This window comes from Chroicocephalus ridibundus, chromosome 5, assembly GCF_963924245.1.
Source record: "Chroicocephalus ridibundus chromosome 5, bChrRid1.1, whole genome shotgun sequence".
NCBI classification, from domain to species: Eukaryota; Metazoa; Chordata; class Aves; order Charadriiformes; family Laridae; genus Chroicocephalus; species Chroicocephalus ridibundus.
The window spans coordinates 83,025,400-83,042,454 of NC_086288.1; the positions used below are offsets into that span (position 1 = coordinate 83,025,400).

Here is a 17,055-nt window from a genome sequence, read left to right on the forward strand (position 1 = left end):
AACTACAGCTGTATCAGCTAAAAGGACTTTAGTGCAGTACCAAATGAACATCTAAATTATTTCAGGAGCTGCAATCTTTGTAATGATCATAAAATGTATATTATAATAAAATGTAAAGTGTATCATATAATAAAATGTGTAGTTACTGTAATTCATAAAGTCTATCATTTTGATTACCATATTTTCTTACGCCGGGTGTCTGTTGTATTGCATCACCTTTTTATGAAAGCATTATACGACCAGCCGGCCGTGGGCGGTACAGACACGACACATCAGTAAGGAAAGACTCTGCACCTTTGTGTATGGAAGTATGTGAGCACCATACGCCATACCTACACTACACAGCACGCGCACACACACACGTCCCATACACATCATTATTCTCACATATCCACCTTACAAATTACTAAAACGGCCCCTTTTTCTCACCCGGTAATTATTACCACTGAAAACTAAGCGAACTGCACGTGAGAAACAAGCACCTGCACACAGAACAGAATACCCTTCTCCACTTGATGTCTCTGACTAGTGAAGGTTCTGCCACTTAGGCAACCAAATCTCAGGGTTAATTTAAAGTACTGTCACTTCAGATTGAACACAACATCCTAAACTGGAAATGAACAACACTGGCAATGCCTTTGTTATATCTTAGCCCTCATTTGGCAGCGATGCTCCTTAAATAACACGTCTTGTACGCCTGCATGTACGATATCGACCACACCGATCTTGTCCTAGCAAAAAAAGTTGGCAGTGTTCTGAAACCTTTATCACCGTTATTTTTCCGCTTATCCAATATAAAAACAATTACAGACATTATAATCTCATTTCTCCACTATTTTCTCAAAAACAGGCACGTTTGGAAACTCTCCAAAGTTGTCCTGTTTGCAATATTCCTTTAAAATAATGGGACTGGGCCATGTCAAGTTTAAGCAGAGACTAAAACAAACGGAACTTCCGAGGAGTGTCAGTGCCCTGCAAGAACAGCTGCTCCAAGGGCCATTTAAGGCTCCTATGAAATTCATTGCAAGAACCCAGCGACTTGAGAAAATCAGAAACGTAAGAAATAAATGGCTATAAAGAATCATTTTAGCAATAACTGGTAATCCAGTGATGGAATTCATAATTTACATTTTCACGCTGCAAATTGCAGGGCGCAGTTTTACACAGCTAGTAAAGAATGATGAGATCTTTTAACATACTTTATTAAGCATTTATTAACAAGATCTGCAAAAAAAAATTACTTCAGACTTAATGAGTTATTAACGTGATTTCAGATTTTCAAAGCTTTCATTATTTATGAGCTACTGAACCAACTCAGTCTTTCAATAAATTTTAAGATAAAAACAAACTCATATTATTTATATAAAATATGGAAAACATATATTTACAAACAAATAAAGAAAGAAAGAAAAGGAAGCCCTTAAAATGGTAGGTCCTACTGATTTACGTAAGACCTTGTTTTCCCTCACTCAGGCCCTTACAGGAGTTAGGCTCCCAAGCTGGATTTAAGAATCAAGCTTCAGTTCTCTCGGGATGTGGCTCCCAGGCGCCGAAGCCGTCCGCGCCTGAGGGTCGCTCGCTGCCCCCACGGAAGCCCAGCCCCCTTCAGACGTAACCTGCCCGTGCCCCAGAGCCATGGCTCAGTGCCGCTCCTGCTCTTCACTCCCCTCCCCGAGGGGTGAGGGAACACCAGCCATTTTTACCACCGAAGGCACATGAATATGTGAGTACATAGAATAGGGTGAGTCCTGAAAACCTTTGAAAATCCTTCCGCAAGCTGTGCTTTTCCAGGCAGTAGTTTACAGTATAAGAGAAGCATTAGGAATGACTTTAAAGCCTATGTAAGGAAGGACCGTACAGACTCATCCTTTATGCATTAGTCTGTCCTGGTATTTCAAAGCTGATGCTCTTGATGCTTCAGACATTTGTGGAAGATGGCTGCTATGCATATTTATCAGTTTACAACAGAAATGCTAAAGTCCATTAAAGTTCCCCAGTTATAAAAATGACGGATCTAAGCAAAGACAAGAACAAGTCTCTCCCATGTCAGGAGAGGGGGTCATTTTCTTGAGACTAGAACTTATTTTAAGACATACAGCGTATTCTATTTGAAGAATTAGCACTGCAGTACTAAACACTCACTAATAATTAGATACGCTTTCTCCACACCATATTTTTCCCACTAAACTGAATTAAAGAAACTTATTAAGAAATTAATTCAATATAATTTCAATTAACCGCATTAATGAAATAATTATCCAATGGTTTAAAATGGTGGAGTGATGGCTTCTGAAGTTTACTTGCCCTCCGTGCGGCTGCGATGGTGCTTTCCTCGCAGAGATCTGCCTTTCGCACGCGATCCGTACAGCGCGTGGTCGGGAAGGGCACCTCTGGGGGGACGGGGGACATCCCTCCACTGCAGACTGCTGCCTCCAGAGCCAAGGGCTGTGGGTGGCCACCCGGCTACCACTGGCCGTTTGGCACGCAGGCACATGCTGTATGTGCATCAGGGACATCAGACCGATACCGAAAAGTCTATGAGAAGTTGGCTCTATAGCTGTAAAATTTACTAGGTAACTGCTGGATATGAGCTTTCTTTTTAAATCACACTGAAGCTAGTGACACCTCTGCAGGAGATCTGCTTTTGGCCGGACCAAATGCCTGATGTCACCCATTACTCTCTCTGATTAGATCAGAGTTTGCCGTGGTACTTCAGTACCACAGAACCATAGAATCGCCCGGGTCGGAAGGGACCTTTCAGATCGTCGAGTCCAACCATCAGCCCAACACCAACAAAAACCATCACTAAACCAGCTCTCTGAGCACTACATCCACCCGTCTTTTAAATACCTCCAGAGATGGTGACTCCGCCACCAGAACACCTTCACCAGACTTTGCATCATCACTTTTTTCTTTCTTTTGAAGTAGTACACCTATAGCAGGGAAATTTGCTATCCATCTGTATTTTAATATAGTCAGAATCTGAGTGCAGACAGTGCCTCACTATGCAAAATACGTTTACCTTATGCTGTCCTCTCTCTCCTGAGAATATGCCGATGATTATTTCTTTTCTTTCTGGTTAATTCTTTGTCAGACTTCAGAAACCTTCTTCAGTAGATGTCAAGTCTGGGTAAACATTTTTTCAGAAAAAAAACATCCCTTGCATTAAATATTTGATGTGCAAACCCTCGCACACAGGAATAACTTTATTCTTTTGTGTATCTCCGCTAACTTGAATGAGCAAGGCACGTTAATGGTCACTTCAAGGTAGCTGGGCACGTTTCAGGGTTGGCCGGGTAACTTCATTACGACACGAGACCGGAGCTCCAGCAGCGAGCGGTTGCTGTTAAATGCCATTGCTAATCTCTAATCACCATTGCTGGTGTCGGTGACGTTTAGTGACTTGGGCAGCGTCAACTCAAGCATCTGTGACACTTTAGGTGGGTCGCTGAGGTGAGTAACTCTCATCTTCATCAAACAGGACATTGCCTTGAACTTGTCCAAGCTGTAATGCTCCAGTGACACAGACTCGCCCTTATCCCCAGGCTAAGATGGAAACACTGGGCAAGGACGGCGGCATTTTACAAACCATATTCAAAAGTGTTCGTTCTCATCACAGTGCAGAGCAAACACAACTTTGGACCCTGCTCAGCTGCAGCAAGGCTGCAGAGCCCACCTCTGGGCCAGCGCTCTGAAAGGAGCCGCTTTCAGAATCCTCATAGGAGAGAAAAGTACAATTTCTTTTCTCCTTTTTTTTTTTAAACTTAAAATCTCTCAGGCCTCATTTTATCAGAAGTGAGACACCGTCTCGCTTTGCAATCAGCCAGTGAAAATCCCGTGCTTAGGGGTGAGTAGGTTTTGAAATGCTTCACCAGGTGGGAAGACCAGAGAGCTCCAGCTCCCGAACGGCACAGGCAGGGACCAGCGCACGCTGCTGGGTGGCACTGGGGTTTTGTTCGAGCGAGAGCAGCATGCCCATCTGTAGGAGCTTACTATGAAAGAAAAATGTCCTGTTACTCGTCCAAGTCTCTGCCGCTACTAATATTCGGAAAAGTCAAACACCTATCATTCAGAATTATGATGACAAATACGAACTACTTCAAAACACTGCATTTGCCAAAACTTCTTCAGGTGCTCCTCGCTGCCTTTAACGACTGCTCTAGCTACAGCTTCTAATTTAGAAGTCTCTTGAAGTATTCAGGAAAGAGCAGCGGCTTCCATTACAATTTGGTTGAAGACAAATTGCTGATGACTAGAAGATAAGCAGCGTGTCACACTTGTTAGTCCTTAATGCTCAGAAAACATACTTTTTCAAATATAAAATGCAGTATTTAATTAACAAATTTAGATAAGCCTAAAATGTGGAACATACTTCACTACGGCTGGAGATGACCGTGCTGACAGTGTCGCATTAGCACGCGTAGCTAATGTGTTCACTGCACGCAGAACTCCTGTTCTTCTCTGGGACACAGGTTATGGTTTGCGGAGATTTTATTTCCCCCCCTTCTCTCCAAACGTGAAGTTTATATCTTTAATTTTTATTGAAAGCACTGTGGAATTGTCTCTCTGCTGGTTTTGTCTAAAAACTCATAAATATTAGCCACCAGAAATAAAGAACAAAATTCTTACTAGGATTGCCATCCAGATCTCTCACTGACCAGCAAGTCAACTTAGAAGTTTCACAGCAAATCACAGAAACAGAAATTTCACAGCAAAATTTAGGGATTACAGTTTCAGAACTCTGTTCCTTTACTACAAGCATGTCAGCCATTGTCTGGCTGGGTTTTTATTTGTTTGGTTTTGCAATCTGTGCAGCATCACAGGTATCTCCAATTCAAACAATGAAGAGTTCATATTCTCACAGAACCGCTCCAGCACCTGCATGCAGAAAAAAGCAAACGCTTGTATGCTTGCGTGTGAGTGAGCCTTCTGAACGAGGTAGAGAAAGCACAGCCCATTTCCAACCGAACAACAGCCTTTCACTTAAAAAAAAATTAAAAAATGAAGCAGCCTTTACTTACTAAATAGGCTTCAGTTAAATATATCCACTCAGGGGGGTGGAGAAGAGCGAAATCACACAGCAAAATTACCTAAATATTGCATGTTAGCTTACAACCTTCCAATATTTGTATCTTTGCTCATTACAGCAGGTGCCTGTCTCTCTCAGTCACCATCCTAGTCTCAGAGAGAAGTGACCTGACCACGGCAAGATCAAGAGAGAAAGGACAGAATGCCATCAATTGCACAACACTGCAGGGATGATACTCAGAATAAAACTGTTGAGGCACCCCAGCTGATGTCTTCATAAAACCCAGAACCAAACCCTTACTCATTGTCCTCAAGAACAGCGAATGCAGCCCCAATTAAAAGTCCTACATCTGGGGCAACTGTAAGTTAACGCTTTTTTTGTTCGGCCATTCTCTCTCCTTTGGAACTCATTAATGCAGCGCCGTTACTCTTCTCCTGCAGATCTTCTTTTATTATCACAGCATCAAAATAACTGCCTTATCTGCAAAGTCCTTCTTTTGTTCTTCTTCTTCATTTGGCAATTTTTTGTATACTTCTACAGTTTGCAAGATTTTACTATGAGTACTGCAGATTCACTTTCAAGTATCTATAAAGAACATACTTATTTCCTCACTGGAGTTTCTGCGTAATCCAGATTACAAATTACAACTGCATACATCTGCTGGTTTCTTTCTTTCCTCTGTTGACTGTCAGACCTAATCCTGTTTAGGATAAATTAAATCACTCTAAAGGCTCCAGGGACTATATTGCTTAGACACTGACTAAAAATGGCAAAAGTGCTTAAAGAGCCCTTCATGGAGAGAGACAACATTTTCTGCTTAGGCCAGACCTTCTATTTCAGCGTTTTCACCTGTAAATTTATTTTGGCTTTTTTTCTGTTACTGTAAAAGCAAAAATCTTAATTCTTATTAATGTAGTCCTGTTTCCAGCCTGAAAGCTCTGCATATTCCACTGACCTTTTTTATGCCCATACATTCTTTACTGAGTCTTCTGCACACGGCATCTTCTACCAGACAGCATCATCTCCTACAAGACAGCATCATCTCCTCCCAGACAGCATCATCTCCCACCAGACAGCATCATCTCCTACCAGACAGCATCATCTCCTCCCAGACATCATCTCCTACCAGACAGCATCATCTCCTACCAGACAGCATCATCTCCTATAAGACAGCATCATCTCCCACCAGCCAGCATCTCCTACCAGACAGCATCACCTCCTACAAGACAGCATCATCTCCTACAAGACAGCATCATCTCCTCCCAGACAGCATCATCTCCCACCAGACAGCATCATCTCCTCCCAGACAGCATCATCTCCTCCCAGACATCATCTCCTACCAGACAGCATCATCTCCTACAAGACAGCATCATCTCCTACAAGACAGCATCATCTCCTACCAGACAGCATCATCTCCTACAAGACAGCATCATCTCCTACCAGACAGCATCATCTCCTACAAGACAGCATCATCTCCTACCAGACAGCATCATCTCCTACCAGACATCATCTCCTACCAGACAGCATCATCTCCTACAAGACAGCATCATCTCCTACAAGACAGCATCATCTCCTACCAGACAGCATCATCTCCTACAAGACAGCATCATCTCCTACCAGACAGCATCATCTCCTACAAGACAGCATCATCTCCTACCAGACAGCATCATCTCCTACAAGACAGCATCATCTCCTACCAGACAGCATCATCTCCTACCAGACAGCATCATCTCCTACAAGACAGCATCATCTCCTACCAGACAGCATCATCTCCTACCAGACAGCATCATCTCCTACAAGACAGCATCATCTCCTACCAGACAGCATCATCTCCTACCAGACAGCATCATCTCCCACCAGACAGCATCTCCTACCAGACATCATCACCTACAAGACAGCATCATCTCCTACCAGACAGCATCACCTCCTCCCAGACAGCATCACCTCCTACCAGACAGCATCATCTCCTCCCAGACAGCATCACCTCCTACCAGACAGCATCATCTCCCACCAGACAGCATCTCCTACCAGACATCACCTCCTACCAGACAGCATCATCTCCTACCAGACAGCATCATCTCCTACAAGACAGCATCATCTCCTCCCAGACAGCATCACCTCCTACCAGACAGCATCATCTCCTCCCAGACAGCATCACCTCCTCCCAGACAGCATCATCTCCCACCAGACAGCATCTCCTACCAGACATCATCTCCTACCAGACAGCATCATCTCCTACCAGACAGCATCATCTCCTACAAGACAGCATCATCTCCTCCCAGACAGCATCTCCTACCAGACAGCATCATCTCCTACCAGACAGCATCATCTCCTACAAGACAGCATCACCTCCTACAAGACAGCATCACCTCCTACCAGACAGCATCTCCTACCAGACATCATCTCCTACAAGACAGCATCATCTCCTACAAGACAGCATCACCTCCTACCAGACAGCATCATCTCCTCCAGACAGCATCATCTCCCACCAGACAGCATCATCTCCCACCAGACAGCATCATCTCCCACCAGACAGCATCATCTCCTACCAGACATCATCTCCTACCAGACAGCATCATCTCCTACCAGACGGCATCTCCTACCAGACAGCATCATTTCCCACCAGACAGCATCATCTCCCACCAGACAGCATCTCCTACCAGACAGCATCATCTCCTACCAGACAGCATCATCTCCTACCAGACATCATCTCCTACCAGACAGCATCATCTCCCACCAGACAGCATCATCTCCTACCAGACATCATCTCCTACCAGACAGCATCATCTCCTACCAGACGGCATCATCTCCCACCAGACAGCATCATCTCCTACCAGACAGCATCATCTCCTACCAGACAGCATCTCCTACCAGACAGCATCATCTCCTACCAGACAGCATCTTCTACCAGACATCATCTCCTACCAGACAGCATCATCTCCTACCAGACAGCATCTCCTACCAGACAGCATCACCTCCTACCAGACAGCATCATCTCCCACCAGACAGCATCTCCTACCAGACAGCATCATCTCCTACCAGACAGCATCATCTCCTACCAGACAGCATCTCCTACCAGACAGCATCATCTCCTACCAGACAGCATCTCCTACCAGACAGCATCATCTCCTACCAGACAGCATCTCCTACCAGACAGCATCTCCTACCAGACAGCATCACCTCCTACCAGACAGCATCATCTCCTACCAGACAGCATCATCTCCTACCAGACAGCATCATCTCCTACCAGACATCATCTCCTACCAGACAGCATCTCCTACCAGACAGCATCTCCTACCAGACAGCATCATCTCCTACCAGATAGCATCTCCTACCAGACAGCATCATCTCCTACCAGACAGCATCTCCTACCAGACAGCATCATCTCCTACCAGACAGCATCATCTCCTACCAGACAGCATCTCCTACCAGACAGCATCTTCTACCAGACAGCATCTCCTACCAGACAGCATCATCTCCTACCAGACAGCATCTCCTACCAGACAGCATCATCTCCTACCAGACAGCATCTCCTACCAGACAGCATCACCTCCTACCAGACAGCAGCACTAGTTAATGGGAGAAAAGCCCTTCTTGCTGGCCCTGCTTTCAGTGTGGAAGAATTCCCACAAAAGATTCCAATGCTACCAATACACCTGCTCTAAGTCCAACGACTCTCCAGCATTTACGCCCTTGGAAGGCAGCAATCAGCATCACATCTGTCCCTTACTTGAACTTGAGGGAACAGAAAGAGAAGTTTTATAATGGTATTCATGCTAATGGTTTGCGTCAGCGATAGAACTTACAACCATTGTGTTTTAATAAGGTGTGTCAAAAATTACATTGCAACAGCAGAAAAATCATTAGAGCAGCTGCTACTGAAAGACCAAACGTTGAAGAATTTCTTCTCCTAAGAAGATTCACCAGAAGCTGTTCAGTGTCTCCTCAAGCAGCTTCTGAAGTCCTTCCGAGGTTTAAAACAGAATGCCTTTTCCATTACAGAAACTGCACCAATAGACATTTTTGCTCACGAACAGGATGTCAAACATCAGTTATTGTAAACATTCATTTGAATTCCCCCCCTACGGTTTTTGCATTTTTTGCATTTTCTTTTAGGTTTGTGGAATCTAACAGCAGCTTTCCCTGAGCTCAGCTACTGTGATAAATTATTGAAGATTCAAAGTGAAGAGACAGTTTAGTTTCTCAACACATTAGAGTTAATTCTGAAGTCAGTAAAATTACAACACTTTATACCACTTAAAATCTGGTACAGGTGTTTTAAGTGTTTACCTGCAATTCTGGATGCCTTTGGAATACTGTTTTTTTTAAATTGGAAGCGAGTAGTATAAAATTGTTAAGGCTGTCAAATTTTTTTAAATGGCTGGAACTTGTGACTCTGCAACCAAACTACAACTAGTAGATTATTGGAGTAAATTTAAAAACTAAGAATTCAAGATGAGATAGTTTTATGACATGCTTCCTATTACCGCTTATTTCTCTCTCTCAGCTAACATAAAGTGCATTTATAAACAAAACAATTAGTAGTGTTAGAAATACCAAACATTAACATCTATCCCAGACATCCCATACTTTCTATCTCCCGGGTTTCAGTTCCACAAGAGACTGACTCGTTCCTCCTCTCTGGCATTAAACATTAGAGTCTCTTGTGGCTGGGATGTTACGCGCCGTGATGAACAATGCTTAGAAACATAGACTCTCCCATGCTTTTCCCTGGAAAGATAAATGGAGAAAAGGGAAACGGAGAAAAGGGAATGAAAGACTGCAGTTACTTCTCCTAATATAAACTGGCAAATGCTCAAAGTACCACTCTGAGATTTCAGATACACTATAAGAATCTAGCAACACAATAAATTTTCTACAATTAGAAAGAATGCCATTTAAAAAGCATGATTTTGATTGCATAACAAATGTAATTGTAAGCTTAGGTCTTGAAAACACACAATACTGCTCTTTCTCACAGGCAAACATTTCTCCTTGTGTTATTACTTGCCGTTAGTTTCCCAGCGAGATGTCTCCCCACGCGCACATTTGTATAAGTTTGTATTTTCCTACAATAAGCGACTCCTGTTTTTCCCTCCGTCAGCCTGGGAGCGACCTGCTTGTGGCAAAACAGCAAAGGCAGAGCTTGCATTTGCAATGGCTGACTAAGCCTGCAGTCATACAACGCCTGATCCCTCCTTCGTGGGCAAGAAAGCTCCCTGACACTCCGGATGGCGCTGGACACCTTCTCCAGGGAGCAGGGATGGAGCCTGGGAGAGCCACCGTGGGGAAGCGCCGAGCTGGGCCGTGTCCTCCGCAGGGGCTCCCAGCAGCGACCAGCGCCTGCCTGCCTCAGCTCTCCTCCGCTCTCCTGCGGCGGTGTGCTCCCCTGCCCAGACGGCAGCCTGACCGGTACCTCCAGTAACTCTGCCCAAGCGATGACCACCCGTGGTGGTCACAGTGGGTGCAGGTAGTTGTGACGGCTGCACCGGGCTCAACGTGGTTTCCAGGAGACAGATAACAACACAATAGCCAAGGGCCAACTTGAGCAATGCCGGTACTGTGGTCAATACGCAAATACGACTATAGGTCAATCATCTCACCCCCATAAATAGTGAACAGCCCAAAAGCTCTTTGAGCTCTCCTGCACAGCAGCGGCTGCACGCCAGGGTCTCCCCTCAAGGAGGAACGCTGCTCAAGGTTACATTTACTTCTCGAGATGGGGAGACTCCTTGCCACAACAGATCCTCAGTAAGCGACTGACAGCATGTAAACTTTGAAATCTTAGCTAAGTGATATAAAGGACTGACTGCACGTATCTAATCCTTTAGAAATAAACTGTTGACCAAGTCTGAGACTAGGACTGGATCCAGCCGCACCCAGACTCCTCTCTGAGAAGGAGTTTAGAAAGCTGGGGGTCCTTTCTGAACCTCGTGACTCAACAGGAGGGTCCCCCTGACAGCTCTGTCTGACCCTGTCCTCGGTGCAGTAAATAACTAAGTGTGCCTTGCCATCCCAAATCTTGTTTAAACACTGTTGCATTTACCATCAAACTTTGTTAAATCTCTGTTTTATATCAATAAATGTATTGCTGCTTCTCTCTATGTGTAAAGTGCATCGCTTCCACCCGCAACATCTACGAAATGTCAAGTTGCTCCCATTTGCGCGGTCTGCAGCCCTTTTCTGAGCTGGATGGGAGCAGATGGACCACGCTCGTCCAGCCAGGCACTGCTGTCAGCTGGGAGACTGCAGACCTCTCCCCCGGTCTCTGCTCTGCGAGTGGTTTCCACCTCCACGCCAACCACCAGACAATTCCCCGCTCTGCTTCAGTCTACAACCAAATAGCTTACATCACTGATTTTTTTTTTTTGAGGTTTATCTACCTCCTTGCATGTTTCCACACTCAGCATCAACATCTGGTACTCAGAAAGTGGCTTCTCCGGCCAGAGTGGCTGAGGTGCCCATTGCCCCCGGAGGAACCTTCCCGGCACGCTATGTGGCCCAGCCCAGAGCCTTCCAACGCCCAAGACATCACGTCACGTCATGGTTTGCAATTCCATGTTCTTCAGGCACTGAGAAGTTGTGGTGCAACTTGTCAGCGTGTTTATAACACAATGCTGAGGAGCTCCATTGCGCGCCAGAGGGGCATGCGGAGAAACTTTAGGACAAAAGACACTTACTCGGAAGAGAATGAAAGACAGGACGTAGAAACAAACTGGTGAATCTGAGAGTACAGCAGCACGATTTCATACCACTTAATACCAATTTTGTAGTTAAACAATTTATCCCAACATTTATCAAGTTTTTATCCCCTCCAAATCAGTGCTGTTCTGCTGTTCCCAAGACTTGACTAGACCACCAATACTAATAATGCAAACCCTTTCCTTCTTTTGTCTGTCTTTGCATTGTACAAACTTAAATGCCTTCAAACTCCCTGTCATTAACCACATATGAAACAGCTCTAAGGATATATAATCACATAACTCAACAAGGTACTCGCAGTACGTCTTCTGTAAGTAAAGCTCCTATCATACGCCAACAGTATGGCAGATGTTCCTATCATTTAAGAATAATCTAACAATTTTTAGGAAAGAGCATGCACTCTAGTTTGCTTAAGCTGAGGTTAAGTAAAAATTACCAACATGTGATATATTCAATTCAAAATAAACTGGCTTGGAAATTATATCTGCTTTGATATATTTTGTAAAATATTTTGTTTATTAATTCTTAAATGCCTGTTTCTCCCCTATCACCCTCCCAAATTGTTGGTGTGGAAGAAACGTATCTCAGAAACTTCCCTCTTGATTTTCATGGCTTATAACCATACTTGTAGCAGTGGAATGAGTGCATTTAGTCTGTATTTTAAAACACTAAATAGAAACATGCCAAGCAATCCCGAGAGAAAATTGCTTCACCTTCCTTTTGCTTCCTCCTTCTTTGTCCATGTCCTGTGCCGAAGGTCCCGTAACCTCCTTTGTAGCGGAAAACTCAAAGGCACCGTCATTTTCTTTCTTTTACACGCTTTATCAGCCCCAGGCACCTTGGGCTCTCCGTTGGTAATAAAGGTGTTTTCTTTTTTTCAGGAGGATTATTTCCTGCAATTGCCACATCACCTGTCTCCTGAAGTCTCCTGCCTCACCGCTTTCATTTTTTGTTCCCTTCCCACTGCATCTTTTCTCTTTCTAACCCGCCCTAACTGCACCAGCAAACGCGCTCACACTCGTAAAATAAATCGCAGTAGATAAGCGGGTTATTTTGTACACAAACATGCAAACCACACACGGTCTGGCAGAAGTATCGGGCTCAGCTCCAAGCAGTTAGTTCTCACTAAATGCCACACAGTTCTTAGCTCTTTAGAGTAACGCAGGAATAAAGGGATGGAGACACCAGTTTGTGCCTCCAGACAGTTAGTTTAAACTAGAGTCTCTTTTAATATTTCTTGTATTTTGTTCTTATAAGTACAGTGTTAAATGTAAGTCCGCCAATCTCTCCGTCTCTCTGTCACACACAGACACCAGAAATCAATCACTCCCTCGCCTCAGCAGCTCGCCAGCAGCTCCTCTATTCAGTCCTTAAGACACACTACAAGACTTTCCTTTTCTCTCTATTTATTGCTACCCGTATTCTGCTTTTTCACATTTTCTGGTACTAGCACTGTAAAAATGCGATTATTTCTCAAGTACCTTGAGAAAACAATATACATTCAGGTAGCGTCCCTTATAGAATCTAGCTTACATCACACAATAACACAGACATATTTAATGCATAAATCAATAGCACAATACAATCACTTTAGTAAGAGAGGTTTTCTGTAATGCTGACCTTTGCCATGGAGAGAAACAGAAGAGGGCACAAGTCAAGACGCGTGCAAGTTACCAAGGAGAACACAGTACAAATAACCCTCTCTCATTCATTTAAGCCCAGAAAATCAAAAAGTCTGGCTACCTTTTAAGTTTCATCTATAAAAATCAGCAATATCAAACTTGGCTTCTGTGCTCTCAACAATAATTCATAGCTTTCGAAAGGAGGACTTACCTACTTTCTTTTTAATACAAAATATATCTTTCTAATACCAAAATTGGGAAAGAAGAGGCATTGGTCGACCCGGCTTTTCAGTATGAAATTCTCTCTTTACAAAGCTGACCACACATCTGGATTTATGCCTCTATTACTTTATATCAGATCACCCAGAAAAAAAAAGGTACCAAAGGGGCGCTGCTCCATTTATGTTAAGTATCTTTTCGACATATTAGATCGTCAACATCCAAAGAAGAATCCTATGAGAATTCAAAGGAGAGGAGGGAAAAAAACAAGCAAAGAACCCAAAAAAACCTTTTTAAAATCAGTAACTTCCAGGAGCTACAAAATGTGCAAAAAGATGGATGTTGTTCTTGTTGGGCAGGTCACAGAAGTGTTTCCTTCACGGTGACGGAGTGCAGAGCTCTCCTCATAAAGACCTATCAGCGTATCGTAACCGCCCTCGCTCCATCCCACCACTGCTCTGCTCCCTGACTTTTGCACAGGCAAGACCAAAAGGACTGAACTTGCAGCTCTGGAGCCGGCTCTGTTATTGACTTCGCCGACAGCACATGCAGGAACGGAAGGAAATTCCCTCAGGAAAGAAAATTCACTTTTTGATGCTTTCATTTCTGGCTGACAGTGCTCCGCAGCAGCCGACATCAAGGCACACCTCGCCTTACGCATGCAAAGTTCTCCAGCCACCAGCCTGAGAACTCAGGAGACACCACTGCTGCACGTGAGCTTCACCAGAAACACCATCTGGCCTTCTTGGGGCCGTACTTCTTCTGGCGTGCAAGACCTTTGGCTAACAAGATCTTGTATAGCAAGTCCCAGCTAAGAATTTGTATTTAGGGCTGAATTAATGTTCCCTGGGGAAAAAAAAAGCCATGTAATGTGTTCCAAATGTAGTCAATTCGTTTCAGGATCTTTGAGGACACTTGTTTAAGGTACTAAGGCTACAGCAGATGAATGAGAAGAGCAGCGGTAACCCCTCATGAAGAAAACGGTCTTGGAAATACCATTGGGCAAGTGACCTGTTCACTTCCTATCTGTATTTTGTACAATAGCTGCCACTTGAGCCCAAGTCATGGTAATGCCAAATCACTTTGTGACATAAAGGATTACATTTTTTGCCAAAACTGACATCATTTGCTCAGACTCTGGTTTGCAACTAGCTTTTGTGAACTGTGAGAAACACTTCTTTCCTTGCAGCCTCCTCAGAGGTTGCGACCTTAGAGCGAGCAGGTCACGGCAAGTCCTGCAGAGCTCGTACCTACTGGTTTCAGCTGATGTTGTGTGTTTGTCATTTGTGTATGAACATCTGCTGTGATAATTGACTGGGAAAGGCAGTTCGTGTGCTTAGTATGTGGAATTAGCGTCACCTTTTTTAACTTCTCTGCAACCATTTGGATGAGATTGATTTGTTGTCAGTTTTTTGTCGTTGAAGGGGACATAAAAGGAGCCAGGGAGAAAAATCCCTGTACCACCCAGGGATCTTCCCACCCTTCAGGACGTGAAACCAAGACTACCTGCAGAAAAGCAAGCAACCAGAATATATACCTGCCTTGTCTTCAGGGAGCTCACCTGAATACGGCAGAATGCGATTCACAGAGCAAGACACAAGACAAGCCGACACAAAGGCACAAACCTCATTTTATCCCACCTGGAAGAGTTTCTGCCCACTGGCTTTTCCGAACCTCCTCCAGTAGTGCCAAGCAGGACACACCTCTCCAACGTTTGGTTACAGAGAAAAGTACGTTACCAATTCACTGACACCAGATCCACTTCGTATTATCTGGCAAAGCACTCAAATACGCCAGGGTCCCGCCATCTCACCCAACAACTGTTTGGATGCGATCATAATAATGCTTTTGTCTTCTACAGCAAGACCTCCTCCCTTGTATAAAAGACTACTGCTAAAGCCACTCCGAGGCGCCCACAAATGCTTAACGTGCTACCTACGCACACACACGATTCTTCCTCCCTACAACACCACCTCTTTCCAAACGATAATTTTCTTGCAGTGCAAGATAAAAAAAAAAAAGACCCAGTTAAATCATAATGCGTTTTTCTTCTATACTTCCAACAAGATGTATTTGTAAAACAAAACGTTTTGCTGATTTTAAGGACTGTGAAAGCTTGTTTTAACATAACAGTCGTGGGTGGACTCTTATGGTATTTTTCCTCCCTGCTCTGTCCTTTAGCTACAGGCAGCTGAAGAGCACTGCAGAAGTGAGCCGTCAGTGAACTACCGAACGCCATCCACTTGCACAGACATTTTCCTGGAGATCTGGTACCTCCAGCAACTGCGTGAGTGATGAACAACGTGTCCATGAAAAGTACATAATTAATCAACAATTGAATCTGCCTTTTTTTTTTTTTTTAACATGAGGAGAGGGAAGAAGTGTGGAGTAAAGGATTGAAGACTGTGAATATCTCACAACAACGGAAGTTCCTTCCCACTGCAGGAACGGTCTTTCTTAACCACCTCTCGTGACTGCAACTACCACGTCACCCCCCGGACCGAGAATGCTGCTCGCACTGCCAGCACACCCAGGAGTTCATGCAGCTGCTGCCAGACACTGGAGCAGAGCAAGTACCGACGGAGCAAACTGGGAAATCTCGCTCCACCACTGTTGGTATAGTTTCCCTAGAAACAGCGAACTATAGCTAGTGAGGAGAATGACTGACTCCTTTAGCTCATTGTATGGGAATTCTTTCCTCCTTTTCCCCTCAACAAAAATCTCACCAGCATTATAGTTTCACAGTTATTTTCTATAATGTTATTTTATTCATTGGAAAGAAGATAAGATGACTAAAAATGGAAGCATCCAAAACCAACAGTGAATGATATCTCGAAATACTAATTAGTGAATATTTGATATGACTGACGATACTTAAGGGACTGTATTTTTCTCAATCCAACGCCAACAGTGTTTCACCTAACTTGCATTTGGTGAGTTTCATTTAGCAGCATTTAACCTCACTTCTTCATATTCTGACATTCCAAAGCTCCCAGTTTTAGACAATGACTAAGGAAAATATGAAATAAACAAATTCATCTTTCTTTCTTCCTACAACAAGAAAAAAAGCCTTAAGGTATTAAACCAAGTTTTATTTTATAAAAACACCGAGTTATCCATCACTGTGTCTGACCAGAGTATTCTTTCTGTCGAAAGTTTGCTATTGTGTTGCTTAACATTTTAGAAAACAAACAAGAAATATGAATCATTGTTTCAGTAGCAGGCAGCAACTATCTTTCAATCCTTGCTAACACATGGGAAATGAATTCATTCTGTACGGAAAGCACTGTCTTACTCCGCTGGGGCTGTTTGTCAGTTCCTCCAGAGTGACACTAAATCAAGTGGCAAAGCACTGTAATGTAAATCACAGCCTAATTTACTTGTCACTGTGTTGTGACATTGGTTAAAAATGCTTTTTAATTGCAAGGATAAATTATACATTAAAAATTCTTAGTGGCAGTCTCAATACTACATCAGATTATT

General features: G+C 43.7%; 1 protein-coding gene across 2 annotated transcripts in view; it reads right to left on the minus strand.

Moving 5' to 3' along the window:
- The window catches only part of GALNTL6 (polypeptide N-acetylgalactosaminyltransferase like 6), a 453,529-nt gene that overhangs the window by 399,808 nt on the left and 36,666 nt on the right, over positions 1-17,055 (minus strand). The gene's annotated exons all lie outside the window — the stretch shown is intronic.